The following is a 24,688-nucleotide window of genomic DNA, read 5'->3' as shown; positions in this document are numbered from 1 at the left end:
GGGGAAGCGGGTGTAACTGTGGAACAGAATAACAGACAACTTGTGGCATCCTCACATTTATGGAAAGGATTGAGCAACAACCGGGTGTAATTAAATAAAATTGCTATGAATTACCATACCTTGGCAACAACATGCATTCTTTAGAAGAATATTTGAATAATAATTCACTGAGCATATCTGGCACCCAATTCTAACCCTATTAGCAAAAATGCCATTGTAACAGATTACACTGGGAGCGCTATTCAGAAGAGAATATAGAATCCAGCCTGGGGTTGACCCAAGGAACTAGTCTGTTTTCCCATGGATTGTAGCTTTTGAATTGTGTTGCTACATGTAGGACTATAAAATCAAAAGTAGTTTAGCCTTGTCCACACCGAAAGAGAGATTTTAAGGAAGGCAATATAGACAAAATAGTAGGAAAAGCTGCCTCTGTGGCATAATATGACTCTTTTGAAAGACATTTTATTCCTCCCATCCTCATTTATTAAGTTGTTGAGTTATTGACTTACCCCCCCCCCCCATGGCACAGCCATTTCTCTCAGGGTGCTGTAGCTCTGAGGGGCCCTTTCCTACACAGCTGTGACATGTGTCTTTTAAAATGCTTGTTTAAGACTAAAGAAAAAAAGTTGCCAGCCTTTTTTTAGAACAGAGCTTTCCAAACTGTGCATTGCGACATGTTAGTGTGTCAGCTGCAGTGTGTAGGTGTGTTGCACGTATGCTCCCCACACTCCTTCCGGGGCTGGAAAGGGGTTAGTTTAACCTGTAGTTTGCTAGTAAAATGGAATTACTTTGTCACAAAATGATGTAAAACTGAATTATTGTGTCACAAAATGATGCATGTCTAAAAAGTGTGTCACTAACGTGAAAAATCTGGAAAGCTCTGTTTTAGAACCAAGAAGACTGCTGAGCAGGTAAGATTGTGATTTCATCTGTGTGTACTGCAAGGCTAATCACACTTTATTCAGTTATAGGTCCTGCTGTGTTCAAGTTGGATTTGCTCCTAGTCTGTCATCGTATGCACATGTCTTTTGAATTAGAACCATTGAATTAGACCTCTCTCTGAGTAGCATGCTGCGAATCTGTTTAGTTTCTGCCTTATCTTGATTTCTCCTCTTCCTGCTTTTAGTACAGTTCTAAAAATATTACTGCGTATTATTTAAAACAGTTCTGCAAACCGATTTGCAGACTATAATTGTTATAAAAATAACATGGAAGTTTCTTCTAAGAATTAAAAAAGAGGCCAGGATTCAACTACGTTGTGGCATGCACTAAATGAAGTCTGCTCCTGGAGCTTCTCCCATTTCATCCTCCCCATTCCTCTTCCTGCATCACCTAAATCTGCTCTGGGAGGTTAAGGAAACTCCAGAAGAGGGTTTAGTGGGAACATGGTGGGTGCACATGGGGTTAGATGCAAGGGTGGGAGAGTCCTGTTGCACAAGTGAACCTCATTCCCCGAACACATACAGTCGTACCTCGGGTTACATACGCTTCAGGTTACATACGCTTCAGGTTACAGACTCCGCTAACCCAGAAATAGTACCTTGGGTTAAGAACTCTGCTTCAGGATGAGAAAAGAAATCGTGATCCGGCGGTGCGGCAGCAGCAGGAGGCCCCATTAGCTAAAGTGGTGCTTCAGGTTAAGAACAGTTTCAGGTTAAGAACGGACCTCCGGAATGAATTAAGTACTTAACCCGAGGTACCACTGTACTCCACTTACTACAACAACGCACACCACCCATTATACTGATAGCAAGCAGATCTATTTGCAGAACTGGGTGTGCTATTTTTGACCTCGTACTAGGCCACATGCACCAACTCACATGAATATTAGTTTCACAAGTTTTTACAAAGTATTTTCTACAAATATTCTACTGTTCATATGACAACTTACTGGCTTTTGATCTAACCTGACTGCCCAGGCTCCAAGGGATGGTAGAGAGCTTTCACGCCATAACTATCCTGAGCAAGAAGCAGTGATGACCACCATTATGGAGGATAAAGGTTATCAGTGCTCTACTAAACGGGCCACTGGCCTGATGCAACAGATTCTTCTTATGTTCTTAGTACCATCGACTTTCTAGGATCACCCATTTCATCTCTTGCAGTGCAGAAGAGAACATTTGGGAGTGATCATGTCATACCCTCCAACGCGCCAAGGCAAAAAGCCGGGGACGTGCTCCTGCGCAAGTCATGTGGCCTGTGTGAGTTCATGGCCCAGAGGAAAGTGCATTTTCAAGGTGAGATTGTGGTGCCCCAAATGGCTGCTGTGCTCTGGCACAAAAAAATGATGTCTCAGTTTAACCAGGACAGTTGAGGGGTATGTCCGTCTCACCCATTCTACCAGGGGTGCCAACTTGAATAAAATATTGTGGGGGCCCAGGTAAGCCCTGCCCTACACAATCAATCATACAATGCAGTGCACACACACCATTTGAATAGGAATGCCCAACAGCTTTGTGGAGGCCCAACCCCCTCAAATATTTTATTGTGGGGGCCAAAGCCCATAAAGCCCCTAGGGCTTGCCTCCTATGCATTCTACAGCCTGATCAGTGCTTTGATTTGAGTGCAAGCCAAGCTGACAGGAAACTCACCAGGAGAGTTCAGGAATCTATCAGATTCCACATGTTTGCCTGACAATTTTAACCAGCCCACCACTCTCGCAGAGCGAAACAGCAACTCCCAGTCTAAGCATCACTGAGAAGTGGTTTGACCATGACGATGGGGTTACAGAGGACACCTGCCCCAACTTCAGCTCTTCAGGCTCCCATTCACTTGAAAATACCTGTGTCCTGCAGAATATTTTGGGCTGCTAATACACTGAGACAGCTCCAAGGTTGTTATGGTCGCCATGAAGCCACTGCCACCAGGGCAGGTGAACAGGCAGTGACAGTGAGGAGGAGGAGGTGGAGGGAGAGGGAGAAATGAGGCCAGGATGTTCCTGGGGTTGGCAGTGTGATGTGGTTCTCAGCAGGTGTCCAAGTATGGCAAACCCCTGATGCCAGCTCTGTTCATTGGAAATGAATTTCTGTTAAAGCACAGATTTTTTGAATCATTTTTGGGTTGCTTCCATATATAATTTCCAGGGTTATGCATTAAAATGCACTGCTGAACAAATGGGGTAAAGATGAACATCGTTTTTAACATCATTATATACATCTGAATTATTAATGCTTTCCATGTACTCAGTATAAATAGTGCAAAAACTATTTTAATGAATATTAGTTTTTAATGCTTTGCATTGCACCCAGAGCCTCATTTAAATGGGTTCATTGTTAGTGTTATAATCTTAATTGTATTGAGCTTCCTACTATAACCAATTGCTTTATTGAATTAGGCTATTAACCAGTGGAGTGTTCAGCAGGAATGTGAAGCCTCTTCTTACTTACCCCTGGAAGTAACCATTTTGTAGTTCCACTCTGTGGTTAGGCAGTTGACCTGTGAACTTTTTTCATTCAGATTTCAATGAACGAAAACGCAGATCTGGGAAAATGCAGATCTTTGCATCTCTCTTTGCTGAAATACAGCACAATGAAATTTTGCATCACAAAACCCACCACTCTTGATTTATTTACTTACTGATTGCATTTCTGACTAATTTTGTAACATGGGTTTCATCTGTCTATTTTGGGAGACAAAGCAGGAGGGTACCTCTGGGGGTGAAGTCAAACTGTTGGACTACTGGGATAGCTCAGCTGGTAGAGAATGAGACTCTTGATCTCAGGGCCGTTGATTTGAGCGCCACTTTGGGTGAAAGATTCCTGCCTTGCAGGGGGTTGGACTAGATGGTTCTATGCTTTTATTATTCTACAGTGCCTGCTGCGGAGACCGATATAGGAGAGACATACACCATGGTGTTTCTTCTCTCTGTGGTCCTCAAGGTCAAAGAACAAAAACCTTATAGGGCAGGAGGGTGGGAAAAGCAGGAACAGCTGGTAAGCGGCAAAGAGGAAGATCCCCGGCCACGTCCTGCTTTAAATAAGGCAGGCCACACCCCCAGAGCCAGCCGATTGGCTGGCCAGGAGGTGACGCAGCTCAGTCGTGCGGGGGCTGGGTTCCAGCCACCACACGCGTGGTGGGGCCATGAAGCCCACAACTCCACCTCCTCTGAAGGGTCGAAGTGGCTTTGCGTGGCGAGTCCCCCCCCCAGTGGAAATAATGACACATGACACAATCATTAAGGTTAACGGGCTAAATAAGGCCACACCTTTTATTGGTTACAGGTGATGAGCGGTATTGGCTTAGGCATTGGTCCTAACCAACTATATCCAACTTCAGCCCGTCTGCTAGAAGTCTGGGAAGGGTTAACCACCAGTAGGGGGAGTCCTGCTGATGCACATCAACTAGGAACTCCCCCGGGGTCACCGCTAGGGGATGTGCCTTAGGCCCTCACCTCCATAGGATTCGGACAGAGCCATGCCCCCGGAATCCTTTACTGAACTAGCCCTCAATATGCGGGGCAGGTGATGGCGTAACCTCCCTTCTTCCATCTACAGAGCAATACCAATGCCTAACCACCACTCGAGCAAAAGCTCGCCGCCACTGCATTACAGGGGGTTGAACTAGATGATGCCAACTCTACGGTTCTATGCTTTTATCATTCTACAGTGCCTGCTGCAGAGACTGATATGGGAGAGACATGCACCATGGCGTTTCTTCTCTCTGTGGTCCTCTCCGCAGTCACATCTCCTGTGGTCACTGCTGGGATACATGGCCTGACTGTCTCCAGGCATTGTGGTCATCTGCAATTTAAAACAAATTACAATAATAAGAATAGGGTTGATACACACCACACACACACCTCATCCCTTTTTAGATGGAAACTAAAAAGCTCTTTTTGCACTGAGTCCACTTGGGGTTACCTGGTGAGAAAAGAGCTTTTAAGCTCTCCACCTCGCTGGCCAGGTAAAGCCTGCTCGACATGCTGGCTCCAGAAGGCTCTAGGATGCTCTCACATGATCTCACAGGGCAATCCGAGTTCCTGTGAGATCTCATGTGAGCATCCCTAGTCCAGAGTCAGTGCATGGGATTCAAATTCTGTCCTTTAAAGCCTGCAAAAGAATTGAAATGTTTTGCTAAAACATATCCTTGATACAAAGTAACTTGTTTTTGGGGGGATGTTTCTAAAAATCTAAAATCCTGCTGATCAGCTGTGCAGCAGGGAAGGATGTTGGGGAGAACCAAATCCATCCCTACTTCTCTGGAACACAGCTGATCAATTGCATTTTACTCGTTGCACGATTGCTGTTGTTGTTTAGTCGTTTAGTCATGTCCGACTCTTTGTGACCCCATGGACCAGAGCACACCAGGCACTTCTGTCTTCCACTGCCTCCCGCAGTTTCGTCAAACTCATGCTGGTAGCTTCAAGAACACTATCCAGCCATCTCATCCTCTGTCGTCCCCTTCTAGTGCCCTGAATCTTTCCCAACATCAGGGTCTTTTCCAGGGAGTCTTCTCTTCTCATGAGGTGGCCAAAGTATTGGAGCCTCAGCTTCACGATCTGTCCTTCCAGTGAGCACTCAGGGCTAATTTCCTTAAGAATGGAGAGGTTTGATCTTCTTGCAGTCCATGGGACTCTCAAGAGTCTTCTCCAGCACCATAATTCAAAAGCATCCATTCTTTGGCGATCAGCCTTCTTTATGGTCCAGCTCACACTTCCATATATCACTACTGGGAAAACCATAGCTTTTACTATATGGACCTTTGTTGGCAAGGTGATGTCTCTACTTTTTAAGATGCTGTCTAGGTTTGTCTGACTATTGGATAGATAAGGAAAATCCTGCAATTGTGCATGCCGTTCCTCATCCATCTGAGGATAAGTGCATGGTGATCTGGTACTAAAAGCCTTGCACTCCAAGTTGGTTCAGGGCAGTGATGCATAGTTCCACATGCTCCTCATTTCTCTGAGTGGTGAGAATTTCCAGGGGCAGTGCTGTGTGGTTGGGGGGGGGGCATTCAAATCAAACACTGTGCACAGATATAAAGAATTGTACTATATGCAGCATAGATTTTAGAGGAGGAGCCATGACTTTGTCATACTCTTTAATTATTACTGCACCAAGGAAGTGCAATTTACTGAGAAAATTCAATTCAAGTTCTGCGGTGTAAATTATTCTAATTAATACAATTTACATAGTGTGCCTGTTTTTCATGTATGTTCACAATTTGCATGCTTCAGCCTGAGCTCACACTCAGGTTTCTATAGCATTTGTCATTTTAATTAGCATTTGGCTTTCTTTGCAAATACCAATATAATTTACGGCAGGAGGAGAGGTAAAGGAATCAGAAAGGCAGTGCAGTGTATGGTTATGGGGAAATGCACACTTCTCTTCCAGCATTGGATAGGGGCAAGCATGGAAACTGTTGCTGAAGTTGAAAGACCTGGTTCACAATTTCTGTATTGGGTTAAATATACTACAAAAAGCAGCAGCCCCCACTGTCTGGCATGGCAAATTGTTTTGAAAGTTTGTGATTCAGCGTAGCGTGTAAGTGTCTAACCACTTCTTTTTCTGCTTCCCTGGATTAATAGCTAAGTAGACACAGAATCATGTTTTTTGTTTTGTTTTTTTACAAAACAATGCAGATGCAGATTTTTATTTTTTTTTTAAAAAGCAAAACACCAGTTACTTCATAGAATCATAAAGTTGGAAGGGAACCCTAGGGTCATATTGTTCTCTTCAAGTATTTTGGAGCAACGGTATTGTGCTTCCAATATTAATATGAATGTCCCCACATTCAAAGCAGTTCCCTTTTCTTGACATCAAGTCAGATGGATACAGTGGTACCTCAGGTTAAGTACTTAATTCGTTTCGGAGGTCCGTACTTAACCTGAAACTGTTCTTAACCTGAAGCATCACTTTAGCTAATGGGGCCTCCTGCTGCTGCTGCACCGCCGGAGCCCGATTTCTGTTCTCATCCTGAAGCAAAGTTCTTAACCAGAAGCACTATTTCTGGGTTAGCGGAGTCTGTAACCTGAAGCGTATGTAACCTGAAGCATATGTAACCTGAGGTACCACTGTACTGAACTCCTCGCAGGTCAAGCCACCAGTTCAGAAAATATCAGTCTCTGGCAGTTTCCTCCAAGTGACTGGTTTGCACAACTCGCATGCACCGTATTTTTTGCTCCATAAGATGCACCTGACCATAAGACGTACCTAGTTTTTAGAGGGGGAATGCAAGAAAAATATATATTCTTTAAAGGGAACGCTGAGCAGAGCCTGTATGCATCCCAGGCTCTGCTCAGCGCTCCCTTTCACAAGCCGCATGGAGCATGTGTGCAGCACTTGCAGGCTTTCCCCCAAGGAGAACACTCTTTAAAGGGAGCGCTGCTCTTGGGGGCTTTTCCAGGAGGTGGGGGAAGGGACTGAGGGGCTAAGCCAGAAGCTAGAACAGCAAGAAGGAGCGCTGCGCAGTGATCCCTCTTGCTGTTCTGGCTTCTGGGATAGCTGCACAGCCTGCATTCGCTCCACACACATTTCCCCTTACTTTTTAGGAGGGAAAAGGTGCGTTTTATAGAGCGAAAAATACGGTACATCATTAGGGCAAACAGCCCAGGAAAACAGAAAGCAGAAGATTGGAGGGGGCAGGAAACCCTGCAGTGATTTGAAATAAAATAAAATAAAAATAGGAGAGTAACTAGGAGTGGACCCAAATGGTCACCCCCAAGGAGAGAGGGTTTGCCATCACATTGCATCCCTACACATAATAAAACAAACATTAATAGCAGCATGGGTAAAACCAGTGGCAGTAAAATTAGAGGCTGGATTCAAGAGAGTAGATGTGCTAGTGGGAGACAGAACAAGAAGAAGTCCCACCAGCACTTTAAGACTCCCTCTTCCTCCTCCCCCAGTTGGCTTGGGGAGATGCTGTGTGAGGCCCCAGAACAGCACACAAGGAGGGGCAGATCTTTTTGTTCAGCAAGCTGAAATGCTTGTGCTGAAGGAGTAGCACAAAGTTGAATTCCTCCCTGTGTGTGAAATCTGAGGTTCGGCCCACACTTTGCTTGTCCCATGCCTAGAATGCATGCGTCCGGGAGGTTTTCTGCTTGCCCCATGCTTTCTAGGCATGAGTCTGAACAGTTTTCCATTTGCTCTGCTGCCAGGAAAACACACTCTTTACCACGGAATTGGAGCCAACACTCGTCTACGGAAAACCTGGTTAATGTTTGCTGTGATTAAACCATAACGAGTGGGTTTCTCTGGGCACGGGTGGAAGCGGTGAGACAAGCAGAAGTGTGGATGAACCCTGGTTCCTGGTGAAAGAGACACTGATTGTACTAAGGCTATATGAGATACAAGCCAATGACTGGATACTATGGCCAGCCGCAGTGTGTGGACCGGTGTTCATCCTCCTTCCAGCCTATCAGGATGAATCTTTTCCAGCAGAGTCAGCCCACACGTTTAACTTAAAACCCATCAAGTGCTGAGCAATCAAGAAATGGGAAATCACATTGTGTTATATGCATGGGTGAACCAATCCTAAATAGTGATGTTAATTTGTCCCTGATGCCTGGTGGATAAATCCATCACACCATTCAAGTGTCCCCGGTTGTCAAGAATGTCCTTAATTTGAAGCAGATTTCTAAGCTTTCTCATTACCCTTTCCATTTTTTTTCACCACGTACTCCTATTCTTCTGCATTTTGCTTGCCACTGACTATGCCTAATGGTTCTTAAAGGCCACTGAGATATCTGAGTGGTATATTATTCACCTCAAGCCATCTAATGATTGCTAGGTTTAAGGTGCTGGTTTTAACTTTTAAAGCCCTATACGGCCTAGGACCCTCATATCTACAGGACCTGGTATGTCCCACGGAGGACCTTATGGTCTTCAAATAAAAACATCTTGGAGATCCCAGGCCACAAGGAGATTAGGCTGGCCTCAACCAGAGCCAGGGTTTTTCGGCTGTGGCCTCGATCTGGTGGAATGCTCTGTCACAAGAGATTAGGGCCCTGCGGGACTTGACATCTTTCCTCAGGGCCTGCAAGATGGAGCTGTTCCACCAGGCCTTTGGCCAAGGCACAGTCTGACCCCCTCTCTCCTTCTGTAATCCTCATAGAACTCTAACCCAATGGTTGCCATTAATTTGATTCTGAATTGATGTTAGAAGGTATTTTAATTAACTGACTGTGTGATTTTATGTACACTGTGCTATTTTTACTTGTTAGCTGCTCTGAGCCCGGCGTTGGCTGGGGAGAGAGAGATACAAATAAAATAATAATAATAATAATAATAATAATAATAATAATAATAATAATAATAATTAGGATTCTGCATTACTAGCACCTTTAACAGATGGCTAATATGCTATATATGGCATGGGTCCCATCTCTCTCTCTCTCTCTCTCTCTCTCTCTCTCTCTCTCTCATCTGTCCACACACACAGAGTATATTGGACTAGGACCCAGAAGACCAGGATTTGATTTCCTACTCAGCCATGAAGCTCACTGGGTGAACCTAGGCCAGTCACTACCTATCAGTCTAATCTGCCTCCCACAGTTGTTGTGGGGATTAAATGAGGAGCGGGAAAACTATTTACACCACCTTGACCGCCACATCATTCTGTGATGTCACTTATGAGCTGCATCTTGTGCAAAGACCCACAGTTCTCCCATAAAGCATTGCTTTGTTTCACATTGATAGAAGCATCACTGTGGCTCAGCATTTCAAGGTATTTTGTTTCTGATTTTTATTAAATGTCTATACTGTCCATCCAAAGTTCACACAGCTGTTCACAGCATAAAAATACATAATGAAAACACAAAATACATAACAGAAACAAGTCAACAAACAAACAAACAAACAAAAACCAGTATCACCACCAAACACACTTAAAAGGCCATAGTTAATCAGCCAAAGGCTTGGCTATGGAGCGTCCCTTCCACAAAGGGAGCCATCACAGAAAAGACCCATTCTCATGTTGCCACCCTCCAGACCTCTCATGGAGGGCACACAAAGAAGGGCCTCAGATGATGATCAAAGAGTCTGGGTCAGTTCATGTGATTTAAGGCATTATTGGTCAACACCAACACTTTGAATTGGACCCAGAAACTAATTGGCAACCAGTGCAGTCAGGCAAGGATTGGTGTTACATGTTCAGATTGTCTTGCCCCAGTTATTCCTGTCTGGATAGGGGTGCAGCTGGGCACACCATGCCACTGAGACCAGTTAAGCCTCAAGTGATGCAAAGGATCCAGAAGTACCCACTCATTCAGAGGGAGTGTAACCCCACCAAGAGCAGGCAGCCTCCCATCCATCCAGTCAAGGGAACAGCCCAATAACAGCGTCTCAGTTTTATCTGGGTTGAGCTTCAGTTTGATGGCTCTCATCCAGGCAAGACAACAATCCAGCACATCCACTGTTACCCCTGGAGGTGTAAAGAAGAAGAAGAAGAGTTTGGATTTGATATCCCGCTTTATCACTACCCTAAGGAGTCTCAAAGGGGCTAACAATCTCCTTTCCCTTCCTCCCCCATGACAAACACTCTGTGAGGTGAGTGAGGCTGAGAGATTTCAGAGAAGTGTGACTAGCCCAGGGTCACCCAGCAGCTGCATGTGGAGAAGCGGGGAGGCGAACCTGGTTCACCAGATTATGGGTCCACTGCTCTTAACCACTGCACCACATCTACTACACCACTACATCACATAAAGGAGAAGTAGAACTGTATATCATCAGCATATTGCTGACAACATAGTCCAAAACTCTGGATGACCTCACTCAGCTGTTTGCTGTAGATGTTAAACAGGTAGGGGATAAGATCAAACTCCAAGGACCCCACATTGAAGGTGCCATGGGGTCAAGCAGCACTCCAAGCATCACCTTGTGGAGACAACCAACCAATTAAGACCAGAATTACCAGAAAGCAGTGCCTCCCATCCCCCAACTCATACAGTCAGTCCAAAAGAATACCATGGTCAATGGTATCAAAAGCTGCTGAGAGCTCAGGAGAATTAACAGGGACACATTTTCCCATCTCTCTGCCAGCAGAGGTAATCATACAGAATAGCAATTTTTGATTGAATTTGTTTGATTGTTTGACTATACATGTATTTTAAAATTGGTTTTATGCTTGCAAACTACTTAGAAGCCATTATGACATGGAAACAATATAGGGATGATAACAAAAGCTGCAACAGCAACAACAGTAGATGCTATTCAGGGTTCGGTGTGGGGGAATCCAAGTGAAACAAATACAGAACTCAGGTGAAAGCCACTAAAACCAGACAAATCCCCAGGGGTATTCAGAATTCCTATATTGTTGGGGCATGCCAGATCCCAGCTGGAAAAGTATTCCAGAGACATGGGGCCACTGCGGGAAAGATCTTCTTCCTCATGCCTGCTTAGAGGTGAGAAGGACCTTCACTGCTGACCTTGAGGCATGCATCGTTGATATGGGTGAAGGATCCAAACCTGTGGCAGCTGTAAAGGATAAAACTAGCACATTGAATCGGGCTAAAAATGCACTGGTGAAACTGGTGCAGTATCGGTTGTCACATGAACTTACTGCCTGGCTTCCACCAGGGTTCAGGTGGCTGAATTCTGCACCCACTGAAGTTTCCAAATCCAGCCTAGACATCACTGGACAACTGATAGAAGGCCAGACCTTCCAAGAAAGGGCTGCCTTTAGCAAGCCTACCTAAACTGGTAAAAAGACTTATTGGTCATCAGCATCACCTAAGCTTCTGCAGTTAGTGCTGAGTCCAGGAGCACTCCCAAGCTGCATATTCGATCCTTCAGGGGGAGCGCAACCCCATCTGTGCCCTGCTGTAAATCTGCATCCAGAGTAGTCACTTTCCATATCCACAGTACCTCCATCTTGTCTGTATTCAGTCTCAGCTTGTTTGCCCTCATCCACCCCCAGATTGCCTCCTTAGACTTAAGGGATAATTAATACATGCACTGTGAAGAAGAAATGTTCAGAGTATTCTTTCTGATCTGACTTCTTATTAAGGAAGAGGCAAATATTTAAATTAAACATGGAGGATCTGATATCCTTGACCATCTAGACCACTCTTTGTTAAATATTGCTCGTGTCTCCAGTATGAGCTGGATCTCTCATATAACAGTTTAACAAATATAGGTAGCCTGTTTTTATTTTGCAAAGAGCAGGAAGAGGTTATTTTAGTTCACTCACATATAGCAGTCTTGCACATTTAATGACGGCTGCGATTTGCATTAAGTGCTGGCACCAAGGAAGAGAGAGTTTATCCCACTATCGTTTCTGCACATGTGACAAGAGAGAGAGAAGTAAATAATGAGGCCGGCACAGCTGTACAGAGTATATGAAACAGAATATTCATTTTTCTTCAATGGGAATAGTGCAAGACAAAAGTGAGCTTTTCTTCAACTTGTTTGTTTATTGAAAATTCATGTCCATAGAGGCGTTATGTTAAAATTTGCTCTCTGATGTTAGTGTTTGCAGGATTCCTGTGGCCACTGGAGTATGTTCTCATTTATGTACCTTGATATGCATCTCCAATTACTGTCAGAGATGCTTCTTGTTAAATATGGTAAGCTCTCTGGCTTCTGAGAGTGTGAATATGTATTCTGTACTCTTGGGCCAAACGGAGGATGGTTCTATGGACTGAGGATACTGAGAACTCGGGCGCAAATTAATTAAATATCTAAAGAGGACAGCATAAATGAAAATAGTCTGGAACCTCTGGGCTTTAAAGAAGGATGGATTTGGGGAGTGAAAACAGTGGAGTTTGAATTTAAAGTTGCAAAAGAAATGCCACGCACACAAAAATGCTTTTTGATGCTTTCTTCTAAGTTTATGGGACCAAATTACAGGAGCCCTCAACTGGTCTTTAAGGAATTCTATACAATATTTACACATAACTACATTGTGAAAAAATGGAGGTGGGATTTTTATTTCACTCCTTTTTGCATATTCTTAAAACAACATGTGCCACATTTTTTAAAAAAAAATCTCCACCTTCAACAGCTTTAATTATGTTAATTATCACATATTTTGTTAATAACACTTTCTTTTGAAGACATCCATTAGAGATTTAAAGTGTTAATTTACTGGGAAATCTAATGGAAGACTGTTGGAAATCTCCCTTTAAATTAACTTTACTTACTTTTAATGAATGTCCTAATTAGACAGAGATACAGTATTATTGGAAATATTGCAGAAGTGGAAGTAAGGGCTTATATTTCTTATTTAATGCAAAAGCCATTTATCTTGGCATAACATCTCCATTATTCAAACAAAATGATGTATTGTTCTTACTTTTTTATGTAAGTTACAAGTTCTCATTGAAACATTGCGAGGAATTAAATATGTCTGTTGGTTGCCAAATACAACTGTGGGGTCCTACTCTGACCATCTCTCTTTCCTGGCCTCTACATGGTCAATGGAAGGAAGGAAATCAAATATAGGAACACAACCAAGGAGCAGGGAGCGAGGACAGACATCTCAAAGGTGCACAGAAGATAATTTATGGCCCAGTGTGCTTCAAGTATAAAAACTCTTTCTCAAGGGTGATTCTGGAGCCACTATCATAGGTATGTTTGAAAAGAGTAGCTCTGACCATTAACCATGGCAGTTCAAAATGGGACCCATGAGTTTAAAAGCTGTACAGTAGCTCTGAGGTCCACAAACTACAGGTTAAGCTGGCATTTTTTGATGGACAGTTAGTGTGCACCCGATCCTAACATGAGAGTAAGGGACCTGCAATGTGACTCTCCCCGCCCCCAGTTGTAAGACCGGTCCAAAATGGAGCTTTGCGTCTTGCAATGAATTGGAAGTTTATTGGCAATACATATTGCAGGGGGTGGGATATAGTGGGGGGAAGAAAACCCTCATGACCCTGTGGGCAGGATTAGCAACATGCCCCCCCCTAATTACATGGACTCCTTTCACGCGGTTAAATTGTGGAAGGGACATTTGAGGCATTTGTTTTCAGGGCAAGGAATGTGCAAGGAATGTATGCCCAAATCACTTCTATCACACTTCAGAATGTTTGCATAGTCCTTGTCAGGTGTCTTCTCAAGCAACTGTGGTTGCATGGGGGGGGGGGGCGAAGAGCGGGTCTGTACTCTCTGGCCTTGCCCCCACCATATCACAGGGCACTCTTATGCAGAAGGCAAGGCCATAGCATTCTGCCACTGTCTGCCTGCCAAACCGCAGCCGCCATCCCATTCAACACCCCCAAAATGGACACCAGTGAAAACTGGGTGGTGGTGACCCGGGAAAAAATGGGATTACAATGGCTAGGGAGAAACTATTTGAATATTTTGGATTTACTCACTGAGGGCTCTTCCACAGCTCCATTTGCCCTGCTGCCTTCCCCTGGGAAAACCGGTTTTCCACAATTGCTGTTTGTTCCGATTCAGCAGTAAAGAGTGTGTTTTCCAGGAGAAAGCAAATGCAAAACAGCTCGAACCTGTGCCTAGAAAGGGCCGGACAAGCAGGAAAAGCAAGAAATCACTCAGACCCATGCCTTCTAGGCATGGGACAAGTGGAAGTGTGGATGATTCCTGAGTGAAGCATGTTGATTTTGTAGACAACCACAAGTGTGGAAGTTCTTTGAGCATTCAGTTTTGTTGTGGTTTTGCACATGTGTGCCTGTCTGTATGTTCTAATTCACTAGCATTCTTTTTAGTAGGATCAATAATATGCCAGCCGAAATAAACAATTTCGCATTGGATTGATTATCAGGGAAGTGAAAATATTTGTTTGTATCCCACCAGAAATAGATACTTCCCCTCCCCCGCCCAAATATTGATGGAGAAGACAGATGAAGACACATGAGCATGTGGCACTGAAAATCATAAAAAGAATGTACAGCAGATCTCTATAATGAAATTATGTGATCTAAGAAAGTTACAAGAGCAGCTGTCATACAATGTGTGTGTGTGTGTGTGTGTGTGTGTGTGTGCAGTGGCGTAGCGTGGGTTATCAGCACCCGGGGCAAGGCAAGTAATTTGCGCCCCCTAACCCGTGGATTTCCCTAACCCCCAGATGTTGCACCCGGTGCGGCCGGCCCCCCTGCACCCCCCACGCTACGCCACTGTGTGTGTGTGTGTGTGTGTGTGTGTGTGTGTGTGGTCATATTCCAAGAGAAGCCATTTTAGTCACCAGGAATAGTTAGTTTTCTATGGTCATTTGGCCACTGACACATTACAAGTAATAAACCATCAATCTGATTGAAACAGTATGAGATCACTTTTTGAAGCCTATTACGGACACTGTTCTTAAGGTTAAGAAGAAAAATGGAATTATAATCCATGCCATTTTTGGGTAATTGTTATTAATAAATTAGCAAAGAATGAGCAGCAGACGGATGAATTGTTGTAGTTCATTAATTTTATGGTGACTTTCTTTGTGTGAGCCAATTATGTCTGTCATTGTGTTGCTAAGTGGCAACGATGCCCAAAGGAGAGAGCCTGGATGCAGAACAAATGGTCTCTGCCATTTTCCCTTTTCAGGATTTTGCTAAAGGCTCCCTAACGATCTTGGTGATTGGAATCGGAATCATGTAGATCTGTAGAACCACAAATTTTTCTACAGAATGATATGGAAACTAAAGTGTCGTACCTTTAAATATTGAATTTTATGCGTCATACATCATAAGATTTGCTAACTGATAAACACTGATTCCCCCACGCTGCCATTACCAGAAAATCCATTAATGGACAATTAAGTTATGGAAAAACGGCAAAAGTATGCAGATGATACCCAGCTCTACCTCTCTTTTATCTCAGAACCAGTGAAGGCGGTGAAGGTCCTGTGTGAGTGCCTGGAGGCGGTTGGAGGATGGATGGCGGCTAATGGATTGAGGTTGAATCCTGACAAGACAGAAGTACTGTTTTTGGGGGACAGGGGGCGGGCTGGTGTGGAGGACTCCCTGGTCCTGAATAGGGTAACTGTGCCCCTGAAGGACCAGGTGTGCAGCCTGGGAGTCATTTTGGACTCACAGCTGTCCATGGAGGCGCAGGTCAATTCTGTATCCAGGGCAGCTGTCTACCAACTCCACCTGGTACGCAGGCTGAGACCCTATCTGCCAGTCTCACCTGCCAGTTTACCTGCCTGACTGTCTCACCAGAGTGGTGCATGCTCTAGTTATCTCCCGCTTGGACTACTGCGATGTGCTCTACGTGGGGCTTCCTTCGAAGGTGACCTGGAAACTACAACTAATCCAGAATGCAGCAGCTAGACTAGTGACTGGGAGCAGCCACTGAGACCATATAACACTGGTCCTGAAAGACCTACAGTGGCTCCCAGTACGTTTCCGAGCACAATTCAAAGTGTTAGTGCTTACCTTTAAAGCCCTAAATGGCATCAGCCCAGTATACCTGAAGGAGCGTCTCTACCCCCATTGTTCAGCTCGGACACTGAGTTCCAGCTCTGGGGGCCTTCTGGCAGTTCCCTCACTGCGAGAAGTGAGGTTACAGGGAACCAGGCAAAGGGCCTTCTCGGTAGTGGCGCCCACCCTGTGGAACGCCCTCCCATCAGATGTCAAGGAAATAAACAACTATCCGACTTTTAGAAGACATCTGAAGGCAGCCCTGTTTAGGGAAGTTTTTTTAATGTTTGATGTTCTATTCTGTTTTTAATGTTCTGTTGAAAACCTTCCAGAGTGGCTGGGGAAACCTAGTAGAAATATTATTATTATTATTATTATTATTATTATTATTATTATTAAAATTCTTTATTGGGGTTTATGGCATGAACATTCAAAACTGGCTTCAAAGCCATTTCATGTATCACATGTTCTTTGTTTGCTTTTCCGTGGCATTTTACCGAGTATTCCGATCCACTATAAATCCCGTTATTGTATGCTCTTTGTGGTGATTCTAGAAATTCCATTGAAATACAAAAGAGCTGGCAATCATAAATTTAAAATCATAGATGCATGAAAGAATCTCTCTAAAATCCAGGTTGTAAAGTCTTGTCTTCACGTGAAGACAAATGTAGTCAGAGTTTCCTTTGGGTGGTTGCAAGTATCGTAATCATTACCCTCCACTTGTGAAGCCATAATGGTGTTGGGCTGGAGTGTTTGGCTTGGATGTTGGGAAAGCCTGCTCAGTCATGGAACTCATTTCCCTGGTGTACTTGGGCACTGCTTTACCGTCTTTACCCGCGGGTGCAAGGGGTGCGGGGCACCCGGGCGTTGGATTCTGGGGGGTGCCCGGCACCCACCACTGAAGCCACCTAAACTCTTAACCATCTACCTGTTATGAAATAATAAATAATTTTGATCAAGCTAGAAAAACAAAATATACACCTAGGTATTACCGAAATGTATACAGTGGTGCCTCGCAAGACGAAATTAATCCGTTCCGCGAGTCACTTCGTCTTGCGTTTTTTTTGTCTTGCGAAGCATGGCTATTAGCGGCTTAGCGGCTATTAACGGCTTAGCGGCTTAGCGGCTATTAGCGGCTTAGCGGCTATTAGCGGCTTAGCGGCTTTAAGAAAAAGGAAAAAAAGTCGCAAGAACTCGCAAGACGTTTCGTTTTGCGAAGCAAGCCCATAGGGAAATTCGTCTTGCGGAACGACTCAAAAAACGGAAAACTCTTTCGTCTTGCGCGTTTTTCGTCTTGCGAGGCATTCGTCTTGCGACGTACCACTGTACCTACTGTTTCACTAAAGGACTTTCGACTTTGTGCGCTCATTTACCAATGGTGGTAAATGGGAGTACTCAAGAGTATGCACTCCTGGCACCTTTCTTTCCTAGAAAAGAAGTACTGGTTAAAAGTGTGGCACTTCCTGTAACAGCTTCATGGTGAGTGCCAGCACCGTTTTTTCTAGAAGAAAAGTACTGTTCCGTCTCAAAATGGCATTGGCCAAATGATGGTCAGACGACAAATAGGTCCTAATTTGTAGATCTTGCTTCAGGCCTAGGACATGTATCAAAAGGTTTTGAGTGTGGGGTGCATTTTAATGGGTAGGAGAGGATATGTTAATTGAAATTCATCCCTCCATGTGCCCACATGTGTGGGATGAACAGAGTTTCAAAATCCCATCCTTGTCAGCAGAATTAAAAGCATAGGAACTGGGCTGTAAAACCTTGTTTTGAGTAAGTCCAGCTATGAATTAAGCTTGCTCTCCCATTCCTACCCCTCTTAAAGAATCAGGCAACAATCTGGGAAATAAGTTTAAAAATAAGATTTACTTACTTGGATCACAGCAATAGTAGCAGTAAAAACTATGCAGGCAAAAGACTTAGAGTATAACCAGCTTCAGTGCCAGAGCTGGAGGGAGCAACAGGGCACAACTGCCCTCATGGCTGGACAAAGAGAGAGGGGAACAGAGAATACCTGGCTGCTAATCTCCCACACTGAGGATATCACTGTTTAATGGATCTACTCTAATTGATAGTGTGGGGAAATGAGGAGATGTGGAGCCAGGTTACTGCCTTTTTTAAAAAAATTCCAACCTTCTAGCATTGCATCCTCAGATATTTCTCTGATCAAACTGATACAGTCACAGGAACAGTAGGAATCCCATTTCTCAAAAAAATGGGGCACTTGATTATTTTATTGGCCTCTAGATATTTGGAAAGGCGTCAGTTTCTCTCAAAAGATCTGTTTCAAAGTATTATAAAGCATAACTGGGTGTTTAAAGGCCAGGTAGCCAAAGAACATTCAAATCCAGAGGACATTTAGAGTATAATTAATAAACAATCAGGAAATCAGGCTATTTGGAATACAGAACATTGAAAAAGCTTTTTTTGACAATCTCTGCTCTGTGAAAACAGTGGGTAGCCTTCTGCTTGCACAATGAGGTTCTTCTCCTCTCCCCCCCCTTCCCCCTACACCCAGAACATTGGTTGGGGTGTGTGTTGAAAAACCCCTGGAATAGCCTGTTGGGGGAGGAGAGGCGGGTTCTTCCATCTGGCAAGTCAAAATGGCTCACTTGACTGATGATTGCCTTAGCAGGATGTAGAATTCCTCCCAGTGTATGCTTTTGTGTTAGCTTTAGGTTCCAAAGAGTCAATGGCCATTTGCCCAGCTGCATTCAAGGACACCTTCCTAGCCAAATAGCAGTCAACTAAACCATCATCACCATCATGATCACCACTATAGGCCGAAGAAAATAACTGGAATACTGACATTTAATGTCACCAACCAATATTTTGTGACAGCAAGAGTCAGGGCTTGTGAAAAGCCAATCTAGGAAATCAAGCGTATGAGAGTTTTTCAGGTGCCCATGCTGATGCAAATTAATGGTTGCTGGAAGAGTATCTAATTTTTCATTTCCCAAGGTAGTCTGTCCTTCCAGAGCACTTATAGCTTTCCAGGCTCTCCAAAGGACGTGTTGGCATTTAAAAATGGAAGCCAGTTTATATTGAGCCACTCAAACTTTAGCAATCATGGGCAGTTTATGCCAGATTCATTACACTGGATAATCCTCTTGCTGATGAGTAACTCAAACAGTCATTTTTTTGTGGAGGGTGAGGGCTCAAACCTGGAAGGCTAAGGTGGGCCTGTCACAACACTTGAAATAATAATTACATCCATTTAAGTTTTTAACAGCGATACACATGGCATGATGACACAGTTAATGACAAAGTTATTTGACCGAATGCCTGAATCACCAAATGTGGGCTGCAGGATAAACTTTAAGGTTGAATCCAGTTGGATTGGTTTTTCTTGCAATCCTTGCATTCTCAGTTTGGAGATAGTGTCAGACATATGCTTTACTTAATGATTGCAGTTTATTACTCAATAGGTCATATCCTGTATATATTAGGAACAAACACCTTGGAGACTAAGAGCTGGTGGAGGGAGATGACATGTGTCATTGCTGTTGTTTTCACTACAGCCCTGTGGAAAAACTAATTACCTTTTCATCTTGGTGAATCCAGAGGTCACTTTACCACTACTATATCTCTACATGACAGGGTACATGGGTAATTAGGTAGGCTGTGTAACCTGGATATTCCATGGATCTCATTACATCTTATTTAGAAACGCTATAATTTGATTGGTGGAAAATTAAGGCATCTTCTCATGGGTCATTTTATCTCTCTGCAATAATAATTCTTGGCTTGATTAAAAATTGATCCAGTGTCTTAAAGTGAATTTATTATTGCTGCAATCTATCACCCACAGACAGATAATCTGGTTCCCATCTTTATCTGATTTGAAAAATCTGTCACTTATTATGTGTTGTTCCACACCCACCCACCCACCCACCCACCCAAAAAATCATTTAAATTGATGGTTTGTTAAGGCATGCGTACTATCAATGGCCCCTTGAAAGAAATACTGAGACAATAGCCTGATGCTTTTTACTGCAAGAGTCTGATAATATGTCAATTTTAATATATTGATTTGTATTGTGTTCTAGCAACAATTTCTCTGTGGGGGAAAAAAATAGCATGGACACAGAGCAACAAAGGAGTATGTGTTCAATTGTTACTTCATTTGTATATAGCTCTATTTCTACTCCAGAACAGCTCAAGTACTTAAGGGAGCTTCTCCTCATGTCTCCAACATCTGGCGGCCTGAGTTTTGAGATGGTACCCTTGATGGCCTGGGAGGCTGCTACACATGGAAGGGCCATCTCAGTGGTGGCACCTCAGCTGTGGAGCTCCCTCCCCCATGGAGATTACATAATCCCCTTCAGTATTGTTCAAGTGAGAATTTAAACATACTCATTTCAGCTGGCCTTTGGCACATGGAATAACAGTACTGTGTTTTATCACTTTTTCGTAACCTTGTATCTGAAGCTGTATTTTGTTGTTTCATTGTATTTTCATAATTGTGTTGTCAGCTACCCTGAGCTTGGGAAGAGGAAAGACAGAATATAATAAGTAAATAATAAAATGACAACAAGAATAGCACTCATCATTGTGGAGATTATCCACAATTTGTCTTTAGAAATTCTACTACGTGGCACTAAGTTCTTGTGGAAAGACCAGAGAAGAGTGCATGCATGTACATATGTACGTAGGAAGAGAGGGCTTCACTTTGTAACAGTCCTTGTAAAGTAAAAGGGACTGCTCCAGAGCAAACAGGTTGTGGATGGTGGCCAAAAAGGGTGATGGAATCAATTATGGCCTTTCACCAAGATAATTGTCTTCCAAATAGAGAGGGCCTGTTTTTTTTCCTTCAGGTGTCTTTCTGTATTAACCTGATTGCAACTCCATCACAACTCCTGAAACCCTTGCTCCAGAAAGAGAACAAAAATAAGAAGTAATGTAAAGCCTTATTAACTGGCCACCAGACAAAGGGGCTCTCTAGCTGAGCGTCAAAGGGTAAGTAGAAACAAAAAATGTTGCACAGAAGAGGAAAGCCACAGGAAAAAACCAGACGAGGAAACAGCCTGGGGCATTTTGGTCCTTAAAACAGAACGTTTAAATGATGTTAAATGATACCTGGAAATAATAATAAACTGCCAATTTGAACCACTCAGTGGCATCCTGATGTGCTTCTTCAGGCAACTGTTTAACACTGTCTAACGGTAGGACTGGTCCTGGATGGAATAACATCAGCACATCATGGCTTCCAGTTCAGGCTTTATGGATATGCTTCTCCTCCTCTCCTAAGCCCTGAGCTGGAGCCAAGTGCAAAATAGAACAATGGGCAGACACACAATACCCCTGAGTGCACTAGGATTTTGCTTTCAGTACCAGAACTGAGCTCACATCCCTTTTGCACAAAAACAATCGGGAAATCAGGTCATTCTTGATTTTCCTTCATGTTTTCTTAATTTTAGCAGCTGAACATGGGGAAAAGCTGGACCATAAAGAAGGCTGATCGCCAAAGAATTGATGCTTTTGAATTATGGTGCTGGAGGAGACTCTTGAGAGTCCCATGGACTGCAAGAAGATCAAACCTCTCCATTCTGAAGGAAATCAGCCCTGAGTGTTCACTGGAAGGGCAGATCATGAAACTGAGGCTCCAATACTTCTCATGGCCACCTCATGAGAAGAGAAGACTCCCTGGAAAAGACCCTGATGTTGGGAAAGACGGAGGGCACAAGGAGAAGGGGACGACAGAGGATGAGATGGTTGGACAGTGTTCTCGAAGCTACTAACATGAATTTGACCAAACTGCAGGAAGCAGTGGAAAACAAGAGTGACTGGTGTGCTCTGGTCCATGGGGTAAACGACTAAACAACAACTATTAAAAAACCCATGGACCCAAGTTGTTGCTACTGTTAAAAAACCCAATCTTCTTGCAATGTGGGGTTTTTCTTAAACTGCCTAACAGGGTCCAGGAGTAAACAACTGGGAAGATGCGCCTTAGTGTCCATGTAAAATACTCCAGTTTTATTATTGAGTTATTTGATTATTACGGTACTACTTAGCCTGCTTTTTAAGAGGAGGGTTACAAAGCCTGAGAGTGCAAAGCAACAGAACCACAATATAACATAGGGCAAACTAAGGACAACTGCATTGATTCACTGGGTCAATCCATCACCTCTTCTGCATTCCAGTATTTCCATTTGCCTTTCCTCATTCGCTTTGAAGAACTTCATTAAGAATGAAAAGAGGCATGGTGATTCCGTAGTATGTGCTTTTTATGTGAACACCCCACACTCTCATCTGACAGCACCTGTGATGTAGTATTATTTTGGATAATTAAATAATCTTAAGCACCCGTGTGCATGGAGTGTGGGATCAACAGATGCCTCGAGTGGTGTCATGCCCACAAGGCAACGCTGAGCGTTTTCAGCCATCTAAAGAGTCTTTTTCTTGGCAATGCAGCAAGCCTCCAGATGTGCGTCTCTGTGATCCTTTGAAGCCTTTGTAGCTTTTCCTTGAGATTCTTTTGGGATGCATATCAACGAATACATGCAGATCTGTCTAAAGGATGCCTGGCACACAGATAATTTCTTGCTGGTGGAAAATGTGAAAAGTGGAGTTTTATTTCCTCGCCTGCCTGGGTCATCTTCTAGGCTTGCAAACTCATTTAACAATTGAGTTGTGAAAAGGGGAGATGGGTTGGGATATGAGGGAGTGGCTTACAAAGAAAGCTGGGCATGAACCGCAATAGATTTTCCCCTTTGGTGTTTAAACAAGGGCTGGGCAAAAATGCCTCCCCAAACTCCCCACCCTATTTGCAAGCCAAAAAAATAGGAGGTACTGTGCCAAACATTCTCAGGGGCAGAGGGTGGGCAGATGCAATTCTGAAACAGCTGGGGAGCAAAAAGGAAGAAAATTCTCAGAAAAATCCCCCACTTAGAAATTCAGGTTCAGTAAATGTTAAGTGAAACAATGTTGTTATTTCATGCTGGTGAACGAAGGTTGCAATGGGCTAAGAGATGCAAAGTTGTTGCACAGGCTTATCACCCCCTTCAACAATATTACAATATATTGGGTTGCATTAACTATCTGTGGCTGATGTTTTGCCAAAAGTTCTCAGGGGGAACTGAAATTCTCCAGCCGTTTGGGGAGCCCCCACAAAGAAAATTCTCAGAAAAGTTGGGCTCTATTCTTTGCCTGGGATATGATTTCAGTTGCTGCTCCTATTTTACAAAGTACTGAATAGGAATCACTTCAGTTCTGTTTTAATTTTGGACCACCACACAACAGCATAATTCTTAACATTTCACTGCACATTTGTGGGACTTTTTGTGCCCAGATACAAGAAATGAGTTCTGCTTGTGTAGTTCATTCTATTCAGGACTTTCTTTCAGCTGGAACTCACTGGACCTCAATTCTGGCACCTCTCAGTTGGGTGCCATTGCCATTATAAGAGAATTACCTTCCACTTAAGGGACGCAGGTAGCACTGTGGGTTAAACCAGAGCCTAGGACTTGCCAATCAGAAGGTTGGCGGTTCGAATCCCTGCAATGGGGTGAACTCCCGTTGCTCGGTCCCAGCTCCTGCCAACCTAGCAGTTCAAAAGCACATGAAGTGCAAGTAGATAAATAGGTACTGCTCTGGCAGGAAGGTAAACGGCATTTCCGTGCGCTGCTCTGGTTCGCCAGAAGCGGCTTACTCATGCTGGCCACATGACCTGGAAGCTGTACGCCGGCTCCCTCAGCCAATAAAGCAAGACGAGTGCCGCAACCCCAGAGTTGGTCATGACTGGACCTAATGGTCAGGGGTCCCTTTACCTTCCACTTTGATTGCCTTTACATGTTACCGAGCTGTTCTGGTACCTCTTTGGCATATTTTGAGGAAATTACAAATGGAGGCTCATGTGTTTTGGGGTAAGCTCCTTAGGCTGAAACCCACAATTCCTTTCATCTTAATAAACTGATATGTGATAAAATTATCATATAACTCTAATAATTATTATTGTTGTAACAATATAATCAGGTAACACCAATAGCACCAGCATGATTTATGTATTGTTTTCTCTCTCTTTAATTAATGGGAGTAACATCAACTTGTGCCAACAGCATGAAGTGCAGATGTGCAAAGGAATTTTAAAATATATTTTAAACTTCATAAAAGCAATTCCAAACAGATGCAGCGTGGGAAATATCTCAGCTTAAAAGACTTCTTTTTCTTCAGTAGGTGCCGAAAAGACAACAGACATGGACTTGCCCAACATTTAAGGGGGGGGGGGAATTCCAAAGGTAGGTGCCACAACAGTAAAAGCTTGATTCCTTTATCATATGACCTGCCTGATAAGATGGTACCTGTTGGAAGCCCTCACCTGCAGGGTGGCATCATTTTCTGGGGGTATAGGGTTGCTGGCATCCATCTGTTTAGGAGACAATGACCGCTCCCCACCTCAAATAGGGGGCGCTTTTTGCGGGGTCGCGCACAGCCAGC

General features: G+C 43.7%; 1 long non-coding RNA gene across 1 annotated transcript; it reads left to right on the top strand.

Annotated features, from left to right (window-relative positions):
• Positions 1–702: 702 nt before the first annotated feature.
• LOC307212753 lies at positions 703–24,688 on the top strand. Its single transcript, XR_013837176.1, has 3 exons — positions 703–911; positions 2,106–2,237; positions 24,425–24,688. It is a non-coding gene; the product is annotated as an uncharacterized lncRNA (long non-coding RNA).

This window comes from Podarcis cretensis (genome assembly GCF_951804945.1).
Source record: "Podarcis cretensis genome assembly, chromosome: 3".
NCBI classification, from domain to species: Eukaryota; Metazoa; Chordata; class Lepidosauria; order Squamata; family Lacertidae; genus Podarcis; species Podarcis cretensis.
This window is presented reverse-complemented; position numbering and strand designations above follow the sequence as displayed.